The following is an 11,867-nucleotide window of genomic DNA, read 5'->3' as shown; positions in this document are numbered from 1 at the left end:
TCTAGACCATGAAAAATGTTTGCTGTACATTTTTCACCGTATAAAAATATAACACACAGAGGTGGGGACAGACTGTGTCAACCTGATTAATTACCTGGTAGATCATAAAAAGGGCTAGTAAAGAAATTCTGCCTATCAAGAAGCTGTTGATCCTTAGATCATGCATTCAGAATTGTAGCCATCTGACAGCAATTTATCTCACAGCTGTCCTCAGTATGTTGGCTCAGAATTAATTTTGTTCTTCTAATAAAGATGAGAAAAATTACAAAAAGGCAGATATTTGTCATAGTCTTACAGCAACATATTAGCATAGTCCTTATATTCTACACTTAATACAGAATAAAAGAGAACAAAAAAATCCACATTATCATGTGATCAGAGGTGCAAATCAACTTAGAGCAGCATGACTCTTTCCCACTGCATGTAGTAACCAGAACTCTTGCTGCTCATAGAACAGCATGTTCAGTGATGTTGCTCAAATCTTACAATGCAATAAGTGTAGGGAGTAGGAGATGCTTTGTTTCCAGGCAAAATCAGAAACAAATCTCCCACACTTACCATAGCTCAATAGAATGAGAAACTCTGTGAAGTCCCTTGTCCATTTCCTTCTGCTTTGTCACTCCTGAGTAAACTTCCCAATTCTTGATGATCATACTTTTGTATAAATATAAAATACACATGATGGCAATTATATTTGCTGTTAAATATTTTTCATCACAGGAACTTAGAAAGTTTCCTGGTCACCAGCTGATTAAAGGCTGCAATCATAAGTGTGAAGCAGGTGTGGTTTATTTACAAATGTATTTTGCTAAATAGCAGTGGCAGAACTAGATGGAAAATTTAGGAGTCAAGGCTTATTTCAATCTTTCTTTAAAAATAATTTGATTTACATAGTATATAAGCATAAAGTCAGTACCTTGACCCCGAAGGTAGGAGCTCTGATCTTTTAATTATAATGTGGAATATTTTGCATATGCCAGTTAAGGTTTCCATATCTTATTTTCCTCACTTGTCAAGCTGAGAAAATAGTAATTACCCTCTTCATATGTTGTTAATCCTTTTTAAGTATTTTTAAGCACTATAAAAAGAAAAATACCTTATGATGGCATTCATAGTGATTATGCAGATTGGCTGTCTGCAGCCCAGGGGGTTTGACTCCTTACCAGGGGCTGTAATAATCAGGGTTTCAGACACATCTTGATGAGATGCTGTTACTCAGGTCACATCTCCACCTCCTTCTGTGTTACCAGAACTGCCACTGGTAGTTCCCTACCTTCCTTCTGGCTTCTAAAATTGTTTCTGAGGAATTCTTTTCTGCTGGTACCTGGTAATGATTTCTCAGGGAACAGGTCCTGATGCTGGTAACTGTTTTGGGGTTTTGTTTTGTTTGGTTCGTTGGGTTTTTTTGTTTTGTTTTGTTTTGTTGTTTGGGTTTGGTTTTGGTTTTGGTTTTAATGGTAGTGACAGGATAGAAGAAGTGAGATCACATCTTCGTTTTTCCTTCCAGAGATTTTATGTATAAGGTCATTTTTAATTTAGCAGTCAGGTTGTTTATTGGAAGCAGCTGAAAACCAAGAAGAGTAATTAATTTCTCAGGCCTTCAAAAAGAAAATAAGGAAGAAACAGCTGCAGGGTGGATAAGGAATATGAGAGCTAAGCCCAGCCTTGCTCTTATCAGGATGAGAGCAAATAAGACAACTAGGTGTTACAGGGAAGATATTTAATCCATTTGTTAACAGTTTAGCTTCATACATGAAGCATTGTCAGAGATTGGTATCCTCAAAAAAAGAAAAAATCTCACTCAAGTTCACCTGTTCCCCTCAGCTCACCCTTCTCGGATACTCATATGTGATGAATACTCCTGATCCTAGTAAAACTTCTAATAGACACCTTTTCAAAAAGGAACAAAGAGTAGTATTTTCACTCATTCAAAGCAGTAATGCTGAAGAAAAACTGTAAGCAAAGATGGCTTAGGAATATAAGAGCCAGTTGGCTGAAGCTTCATCTTCCTTGATCTTCTCTTCCAGGCTCTCAGAGAAGAAAATTGCATTTTCGTATTGTACCCAGAAAGGCTTAATGTGAGTCTGGGCATGCCCATCTGATAGGCTGAGAATATTTAATCTAATTATTTAATCTAACTTAATCTAAGTATCAGTCACCAGTCTACAGCTGTTAATCAGTCATCAATTTGCTATCTATTGGTTCAGCAAAGAATACTCAGGTTTAATTAGCTAAACTATAAATGGTGGTTTCTCCCATTGAGGTGTTTGCTTTCTTTCAGGGACTGGAGAAGTACCCTACACCTGCAAAGTGCAAGATGGCTCAGGAAGCAGCACTGTGCTCCTGCCCTGTGATCCTCCACCTGCCTGATGGGACCATGCAGGGAACAGCTGGGAAGAAAATAACACCCAGAGTTGGATCAGAACTGAGAGGAGTAAGAAGCCAGGTACAAAGGATTTGTAATCATCTGAGAACAAAAGAACGGGAGAAATATTATCCAGGAAAGCATGGACATGGAGGGAAGGAGGGATTGTGTCTGGTATGGTTAAAATGGAGATGGGAGGATTTTGAAGCCCACGAGGGAGGGAATGAACAGCCCTAAACGAGTCTTCTGCTTCCAGTTCTGTATATCCGATCCTCTGCTCCATCCCTACTCTGTCCTTACTCCGGCGCTGCTCCCAGTCCCATCTGCAGGGGGTGCAGTTGCCTCGAGAAAGGCGTTTCAGGGCTCTTGGGCAAATTTTCAGCGCGGGTTCATCACATTCACGGAAACTTTCCCCGGTAGCTGCTGTTTCGGTGGCAGGGGAGATAAGAGGAGCTACCTTAATCTTTATTTTCTTTTAAGTGCTCCCTAACCTCTTGATAAGAGTGGTAAATTCCCTGTTGGTAGCACTGAGAGCTAAGCCATCGTTCCTAGTGATGGTGATGCAATTGCTGGTGTTTTCCTTTATCTCATCTATATTTTAATTAATTATTTCAGACCCTGCAGCCAGACTAATCACTACAGACGTCTCATCTTGTAGATAATGATCAAGTTAATTCAGCCATAGGGACGCAAATAAAATCTGCAGACTGATTCATGCAGAATGTTACACTAGCAGCAGAAAGCGGTAAAAATCCCAACAAAAAAATTTAAATAATGTTGCACAATGTTCTTTCCAAACTTTCTAATCGTTTTGGTTTAATGTGTTACTATATGAAGTGAAATCAGTAGATACAATTCCTTCATTGTTTGGGGATTTTATAGCTCCTCCTGCAGAATACCAGGACCTTTTGGACCTCCCAGTGTGTTCTACCACATGTAGTTTCATTGCCAACATGTCAACAGTCATAGACCTGCAGCTGCATGACATTATAAGCAGTCTCTTGTTAATGGCCATGTCAGAGTTGTCTTGCAGTTGTTTGGGTAGCTGATGAGACATTCCTAAACATCTTGGATGGAGTAAAAGCCTCCTCCCTGACACTTTGAAGTCCACGGGACTTGTGATGTTGACTTCATTAGCAGTAAGATGAAACCTTAATGTTGCCTATGCATGGTATAAGGCTGACCTCTCACTGAGTCACTCATGAGTGAGTCAATCAGCTATTTAGTGCACCATCTCCTCACCTTCTATAAGGTAATTCAAGGAAATGTCATCTTGGGTGCAAGCTGAGGACATTCCTAGGATAAAAGACCAACAAGCTCATGGAGTGTAATTAACTATCTTTTTTTCTATTCTTCATGCCCCTTTATGCCAACCTTTTCCTGTAAGTATTGCTTGTTGTGAACAAGCAAGTGTGTATTCCCCCAATGCCTGTAAAAAGATGAGAATCTGTGCCATTGAAGTGCACGTGTTTATTGAAATGAAAATGTGTTACTGAAAAATTTTGTAAAATGTGGTAGCAAATAACCATGTGAAGTTCAACAAAGTGAAACAATTCTTCCAGCCCCAAGAATTTCCTGTTGTTGCAATGCATAGTCCTGAGTCGCATGTGGGGCAGCAGTCTCCTGTGTTTAATCAGATCTGCAGTGTGAGGGAGATGCTCTGCCAGGTATCATCCATTCTGTTCCTGAGGGGTGGCAGGTCCTTCCTGAGCTGAGGATCTCAGTGATGGGTTGGGGACTGACTCTCCCCATTGTGTGAGTAGAGGATTTATCTGTTCATGGATAGATTACAGCACACTTAGTTGTTGAGTTTTGTAAACTGCTGTCATTGCAGGAGAGAGAGTGGCATTGTTGTGAGTCATAGTCATTAATAAAACAGACTGCTTATAGTTTAGCTGTAATTGCTTTGTTAATGTTGTAAATTTGCATGATTAGTCCATTATCATTCAGATAAGAAACATAACGAGTGTGCAGCATTCTTCTCTAGCATTTAGTTTAAAAGCAGGATAAAGAAATAGCATAGACATTCACATGGCACTGGCTGCCTAGCATGAGATGTTGTGTAAAACCTGAATCTACTCTCACCTACATTGGTCTCCTGATGAGACCAGAGTTCTATTCTGCTCTGGTTCCCTGGGAAACATTATGTTTTGCTTTATGGGATAAACAGATTCAAAATCTCAGATATATCTAGGAAGGTTACTACATGCCTTCTTTGGAGTCACTTTTGGTTTTCTCTAATATTCTATCTGGCATTGGCTACATTTGCCTACACATTTATCTGTATGGTGTAGTCTTACCATGCTGATTACCTTTTGGCAGGTGTATACCAGCTTTTTGAAATTGCTGGATAATACACATTCATAATCCTTTACTTTTTGGTAGATTTTCATTTATCACTTCACACATATGCTCAGGAGCAGTCAACTCAGGTAGATATTTATATTTCCTCTTCAAGGATAAGAATACTAAAGAATACAGGCCAATAATGTCAGAATTGTCTTGGTATGCTGGGCTAGTACCTGAGTTTTTGGTCTCCAACAGAAGACACCTAAAGAAATCTGTTTTTTCAAAATGGGTGAGATGATAAATGCTTTCTGAAAGCCAGGGGCTTGTAAGGGATCTCTAACCCTAACCCTAAACAGACAAAGTCACTGAAGTTACTTCTGGAAATCCTGCCCCGTGTGCTATGTCAGAAGTCACTCAAGTTAAAGGTAGGAAAAAATAACTAACTTACTCTTCCTTTCAAATGACCTGTGATGCCTCCTTTGCCTACTCATTAGGTTTTTTCAGTGTTTTTTTTCTAGTCTGCCTTTTTTATGTATCTTGTAATTGCTCACCAGGATACATCATCATCATCATTCTCCTGCTGGTTTGTTATTAACATTCCTTTTCTGTGCTGCCTCCCCCCAACAAGACCCATCAATCCCTTGCCATAATAATACTGTTGCACCAATCAACCTGTTAATTGTTTTTTATTTCCTCTTTTTAACCTTCTACTGTGTTTCATGTTACAGTTGCATATGAAAATGGTTGACACAGGAACCATTATTTATGTTGTACAGAATCTAAAGTGTCTATATCTATAAGTTAAGTTCTTCAAGTTCAGTACTACTAAAGAATTACAGGATTTGTCTGCCATGTTGATTTTTCAATTTAAAGTCAAGTAAGTTGTGGAACAGTTCAAGAACCTCACACTTTATGCCTTATGCTTGAACACATTAGGGTGGGATTGCTGCTGGAAGTTATTTCCCGTTTTCTGAGTTAGAACTATTGAATCTGTGCATGAGGTAGGACTAAAGCATCTCTATTTACTGTGGACAAAAATTAGCAAATTTTCCCTGTAGTACATTGTATTTTGGCTGAGAATGCTCTGGTGTGTTAACTGCAAGAGCATTTTGTGTATGAGGCTACACAGTTTTCTCTGAGATTTATAGTAAGGTTTTTCTGTGGAGTGCTCACAACTCATCCTTCCAGGAGACTGGAAGAATACATTTTATCACAGCAACTAAACACATAAAACATGGTTTTTTTCACTGATACATTTTACGTTTATAGAACTATAAGCTGATTTTGTCATAAACAGAAAGTAAAAATTTCCTACTACACTCTCAGCCAGTCCAGTGTCTGGGCCCAGCTGGAAATCCATCCTTCCCTACATTTTTCACAACTCCTGTCCATGTTCAGTGCTGTACTTTGCAGACCTTGACCTTACTTAAAACGTGGTTTAATATCCAGCACATTCTGTAGGTTTTTGTTATTATTTAATGAAAGTCCTGAGTGAGCAAATTATAGTCATAAAACCCTCAGGAATTCAGTTTTTATTAAGCAATTTTCTCAGTCTTAGCAGAACTACATAACACACATTAATTAGTCCTTAAAACAACCACTTCCATGAGTACAGACAATGAAGGTATTATTGCCCTCACAAGGAAGCAGAAAAGTTAAATCTTATTTAAATCAGACTTAGTAGCTTCTGGTCTTGTCCTCACAAGTGTTATAGATGAAGTGTGTTCCTGTGCATGACTAAAGTCCCTGTTTGATCTTTTTGGAAAAAAAAAAATTACTTTGGAAAGGATGGTGACCAAGAGTCCTTGTGACTTTGAGTGTATTGACCTGAGCCAGTGGGCTGAGACACCCCAAGCTGCAAGTGCTGAGCACTGAAGCATTTCACCAGCCTGTGTGCTGATGTCACTATGGTGTAAAAATGTGCACTAGCTCAGTAGCTGCTGTTATTTCTGACCTCATTCAGGTCCAAATTCAGCACAGGAAAATGAGTCTGTGTTTTTTTAAGCATGCAGGTAGTCTCAATGCTGTAATGGGTTAATGACTGGAAACATTTAATATTTTTTTAGTTGGCACAGGGTTGGTTTTTTCTTTTCATATTCAAATTCTTTTCACTATAATTGGAATGTTTTTATTTCTCCTTTCTGAAATAATTTTACCTATTTGTAAGAGATTTTACAGGTTTTTTTCAGTATCTAACATAGGGATCCTACTTGTTACATCATTATGAACTACCTGACCCTGGCACTTTTCTTGTTGTACTGAGGAGGAATATTCATGCAGTGCAGTCACTAACACAAGGGAAGCCACTATATTGCCATGCAATTAAAGGCTGAATTGAAATGTACTTGCATGCATGCCCTCAATTAATTTAATTGAGTTTCATTTATGTTTCCCAGCTTTTGAAACCTGCACCTTATAACCTTTGTATTTTTCCAATTTAAAACCCAATATTGTCAGTATTAAAAAAAAGTTTTCTATCACTTAAATTTTATTCTCAGTTTTTGAGCTTATTGCCTGATTTTGGGAAGAGGTTGTAGATGGTTCAGTCTGTTGGAATTTAAAGACTTTTTCCAGCCTCAAATTGGAAAGTAACAATCCAGACTTCTCTAAGATGAAGACTTGGATTAGATAGGGATGCCATATTGGCAGAAACCCCAACATCACCTTAGCAAAGCCTTCTACCTGTAACCTGTAACACTCCCATCTTGTCATCCTGAACCTTAAACCCTCATCTTGCCCTCACTGTGACTCTTGCCAGCCCAACATTTGATGTAGTTATGTGGCTGAAGTCATGGTCTCATGCTCAGAAATATTACAGAGTAATTATGGAGTAACTCCCGAGGAACTGAGCTCTCTCTGGACTCTGAGGAATGTCAGGACACAGAGCAAGCAAGACAGGGGAGATGTTTATGGCTAAAGCTACACCAGATTTAGTCATTCCCCAGAATATACAGGAAGCAGGAGGTTCTCATAATGTCCTGTGTGATACAGTGGCTGGCAGCTGGTGAAAGTGCAGCTGAGAGGCTTTATATCTGAAAATTTCAAAATTAACAGCTTTAGAAGCAAAGTGGATCCCATTTCCATCACCAGTAAAAGTGGTATTCAATGTGCAAAGGCAGTGTTTATTTTTGTGTATGACACACATGGACACTATGATATGATACATGTCAGGTGTTCTTTTTTAAAAATAGGTTTGTTTTGAGTGGAAATTAGGAGCTCTCATGAGAAAGTACATTTATGTAATTTTTCTCACAGGGAAATGTGTCAGTTTTACTACTTCTGGTAGTCTGCATCATTCATCAACAAGAGACATGGCTAAAATTTAAAATTTATATTGAAAAAACAGCTCTCATTCTTCCTAACTAGAAGTGGCATTCATAGGAATTCACATTTCTTTAGGACCAAAGAATGACAAGAGGATGAAATGCAGGATGTTACAGAAAACAGGAGGAGGTTAAAAAGAAAATGCAAACTCTTTGTCCTCTAACAAAATGAAGACCAGAGTGTCAGGGATTTGTGGTTTGGTTTTGATTTGTTGTTTTGGGTTTTTTTTTCCTTAGAGGAAAAGAAGATTCAATATGACAGTGAAACATTGCATTCCTCCAAGGAATGAATCCCTGTTATCTTGCTGTGAACTACACCTGGATTGTATTTCACAGATAACCAAAGACACGGACAAAACAACAACTCTTTTTCTGCTACCAGTGGGTGGTATCAGAGCAGAGGCAGTGAGCCATTTCTGAAGTCTCTGCTTGCCTGATCTCTTGTGATCAGATGAGCTATAATGGGATTCTTCTTTCATGGAGAACCCCTGTGAGGTGCTGGCTGATACCTCTCATCAAGACATGTTTCATTAGGGATTTCACATTTTTTTCAGTATCAAACATAGGCATCCTACTTGTTACATCATTATGAACTACCTGGCCCTGGTGCGTTGCTAAATACTGAGGAGGGCTCATTTCAGGTGTGCTGGGAGATTAGAAAGGAGAACAGGCAAGGCCCTCTTGGGGCCTCTTGATTGTTGTACTAAGCACATCTAAATGGAGTAGGTTCCTTACCTTTCTCTTTTCTGGCAGTTTAAGAAAGGAAACATTAGATAAAAGTGCAAAACCATGTGTTTTAATTTAAGAGCAGTTTGGAGTGCTAGGGAGAACTCCAGAAGAATTCGGCTCATCAAGATGAATGAGCTATGAAATGGTAAAAAAAATTCAGGAGGGAGGGGTAATTAAAACCATTAATTTGTGCCATTAATTTCTACAGTCGTTATCATTGCAATTAACTCCAAATGTAACTCTAGGCAGATTATGGAAAATGCTTCCTCAGTGTAGGTCACCAGAAAACTTACCTAAACTTTGGTTGCATAAAAACTGAAATACTTTGCCACAGGCAAGAGGTTGGCTTCAGCTGGCAGGTTCTTTGTAGTTTTATTCATTTCTAAAGAATTCAAAATGTAAAGACAGTTATAAAGCAGGCAATGGAAATGCTCAGTCCCAGGAATGGTGCCTATGGGAAATAGTGCAGAGCAGGTGTCATGCCAAATGATCACAGTGCCTGTTCTGAGGTTCACATGCTCACAATACTGCTGCAGGAATCAGTGCTCAGAATCCTTAGTGCTGAAGACAAATGCCATGGTATTATATGGGAAAGATTTTTTTTCAGAGATAGAGAAGGACTTCAGGGCATGAAAGAAGTATCTAGCTATGGAAATCTTGCTTATGGGGAAGATAATCTTTAATTTTCCATCTGATGGACTGTTATGGCCTCCTCAGAAGTATTGGACACTGAGCACTGCTGGAGAACTTGGTGGAAAACTCCTATTACCTCATCAGGACGTTCCCAGATCACTAGACATATAACTCCTTTGATTTAAACAGTATTACTGAAATGAACACGCTGTTCACTTGCGTACCCATTTCCAGGACAGGACCTGTAAAGTACCATCCTCTAACTTACAACATAAAACAAGTAACCAAAGCTAACATGCTTGGCTGAACTTCCTCATATTAACACCACTAACCCAGAGCTGGGCGTGGGCTTTAAATGTCTTGCTAAACTTGACAGAAAATCATTTTAGAGGACAAGAGGTGTAGGCGGAGTGAGTGATTTGAGGCAGAAACAGAGGCAGTTTTGTGTACAAAACATTTCCCCTACGCAAACTGAACTCTGGGGGTGGCTGCTGTTTTAGTCTCAAATTTAAAAGCCACAGCCCAAAAATAAAAGTGTCACTGCAAATAATAGAAGTGAGGCCAACAGGTCAAATCTAGGCTCTTCCTTTTTCTTGTTTTTGGGGGTGTGAGGGCTGTGAAGATGGTTTGATTGAGTCACTTTTGAGAATTAAGAACAGTGTAGGAAACAAATGATGAAGGCTTTAGGTGTTTAATTTCTTCTCTATGATAACAATTGAATGGAACATATTAGTAAAGCTCATGTACTGTAAATCCACTTTTTATATTTTTAGATGGTACAATGGGTGCTTAACCAAGGATGCCATAGGAGGATATAGTGCTGTTTTTGACTTAATCACTTGTTTAAAAATGTGGTTTAGTGTGTGATGTGTACCTTTATGCAGCACAAAGGATTTTTTAAGATACAAAGGTACACAGTAAATTCAGGAATGAAATTCTAACCCCTTTACCCTGTGTTCACCCCCCTTTAAACACTTCTACCTTTACATGGTGAGTGAAGTAGCCACTTCTCTCTGAACTTGTCCTTGCTTACTCCACCACTGCATCTTTAAATCCCTCAAAAAACATTAATTGTCTCATTTGTATGTCAAGATGTGAGGTGCCTCTCTGTTTGGGCTCACACTGTGTAAGCTGGGGGCTCAGTCTTGGATGAGTTCAAGCACCCAGGTGCCTTTAAAGCTACTGGGGCTCCAAAGGAAAATTTCACTAAGTGGAACCTGTATCGTTAGCAGTGATTGAACCAAACCTGACCTACAAGGCAACTTCAATAACTTGTTTTTTTTTTTTCTTTACCTGACATTGAACTTTTGTTACCTGACAACAACTTTTATGTTTCTGTTGCTTCCTTCTAGGAAAGGAAATCCCTCTCAGGGTGACAGCTCAGCAAATGCTTGTTCCCCTGCAGGGACACATCCAGCACAGGGACAGCTGGCACCCCCCAGGTACAGCAATAATGATGCACTTCAGTGTCCCTCCCTTCCCATCTTTCTCCCCTTGCATGGCTCATCTGGTGCCCAGCAGATGTTCCTCCCCCATGATGTCCTCCTCCTCCTGTCCCCTCCTTAGCAGGGGTCTTCCTGGAGTGGGTTTTTTGCACTTGCCTGCAGTGAGCTCCAGGTGCAGAGCTCCTGGCAGGAGGAGGCTGATTCCATGTGGTGGGCTTGAGCAGCTGATTGCTGCTGCCACCACTGCCCCTGCAGTCCATAACACTTCAGTCCCCATTTCCCACTGTCAGTCCCACTGCATATCCCCTCGTATGGCAGAGGGATTATGTTTGTGTGGCCTTTTACATACACCTCTGTGTGTGTGCTCTTGTATTGCTCTATGGTGTGCATGCAGAAACACATCTACTGGGTGAGGGTGGGCATGGCAGAGAACCCTGCAGCTCCAAAAGGAGGGTTGGAGAGAAGGGGAAACACTGTGTGCTAAGACAATCACAGAATGTTTGGAGTTGGAAGGGACCTCTAAAGATGCTCTAGTCCAACCCTTATGCCTAGTGTGGGAGTTGAAGGTAAGTTACAGAGACATCTTATCACAGGACTTCCCAGTTTTAAGACTTTATTTTTTTCAGGGAAGGAATTCAAGGCTGCTAAATAAATAGGGATTGCTGTCCTGAGTCTCTGGTTTTAAGCATTCTTGTCTAGAAGAAAGTAAGTCAGGAGGAAAAAGGGCTAAAATAAATCGAGTTATTAAGGGAAGAATATAATTTAGGTTCTGCTAGCTCTCAAGAGCTGTTCTGATGTTTATTTTATTTGGCTTTTCTATCTGCATGATGATATGAAACCCTACAGCTTGAGTTTTGGTGATTTCCCTTTGAAGCAAGATAGTGTTTCATCTCTCCAAAGACTGAAAGCTGAACTCCTTCCACAGCTGTGATGCTAGAAGTGTGGAATAACTTCACTGACCTCAGTCTCAGTCTTTCTTGCTCTAAATTTCTTTAGCTGGGCTTCCCAGTCACTCTTGTATGTGAGGGGGTTCTGTGTGGTTGGTTGATTTGGTGTAATTTTTTTTTCCTTTTGCAAATTCTT

The 11,867-nt window shown here is 39.7% G+C and overlaps 1 long non-coding RNA gene across 1 annotated transcript; it reads left to right on the top strand.

The window, feature by feature from the left end:
• The first annotated feature begins 2,287 nt into the window (after positions 1-2,287).
• LOC115598343 lies at positions 2,288-11,447 on the top strand. The gene is made up of 3 exons (XR_003987584.1): positions 2,288-2,446; positions 10,692-10,781; positions 11,411-11,447. It is a non-coding gene; the product is annotated as an uncharacterized LOC115598343 (long non-coding RNA).
• Positions 11,448-11,867: the final 420 nt, after the last annotated feature.

Source organism: Calypte anna, chromosome 4B (assembly GCF_003957555.1).
Source record: "Calypte anna isolate BGI_N300 chromosome 4B, bCalAnn1_v1.p, whole genome shotgun sequence".
Classification (NCBI taxonomy): Eukaryota; Metazoa; Chordata; class Aves; order Apodiformes; family Trochilidae; genus Calypte; species Calypte anna.
The sequence above is the reverse complement of the archived record's forward strand: the minus strand, read 5'-3'. Positions and strand labels throughout refer to the sequence as shown.